A 390-nucleotide genomic window follows, 5' to 3' on the forward strand; every position below is an offset into this window, starting at 1 on the left:
GTGAGAGCCTGGCCCAGGTTGCCCCGAGAAGCTGTGGCTGCCCCATCCCTGGAGGGGTTCAAGGGCAGGTTGGAGGGGGCTTAGAGCAACCTGGTGTGGTGGGAGGTGTCCCTGCCCAGGGCAGGGGGTGGCACTGGGGGGGCTTTAAGGTCCCTTCTCACCCAAACCATCCCATGATTCTATCACTCCCCCCACCAGCTCGCAGCCTCCAGCCTGATGCCCAGGGAGCCCCCCCCCATTGCCAGCACCCACTGTCCCAGCCCCCTGATAAAGGACCCCCTCACCACGGCCCTCTGCAGCCTGGGAAGGGCTGGAAGAAGATTGCAGCAGACCCTGGCTCGTAAAATAGACTACATGCTTTATTGGATTTAAAAGTTTTATGAAATGACC

Source organism: Calidris pugnax, unplaced genomic scaffold (genome assembly GCF_001431845.1).
Source record: "Calidris pugnax isolate Ruff unplaced genomic scaffold, ASM143184v1 scaffold234, whole genome shotgun sequence".
In the NCBI taxonomy this organism is placed as follows: domain Eukaryota; kingdom Metazoa; phylum Chordata; class Aves; order Charadriiformes; family Scolopacidae; genus Calidris; species Calidris pugnax.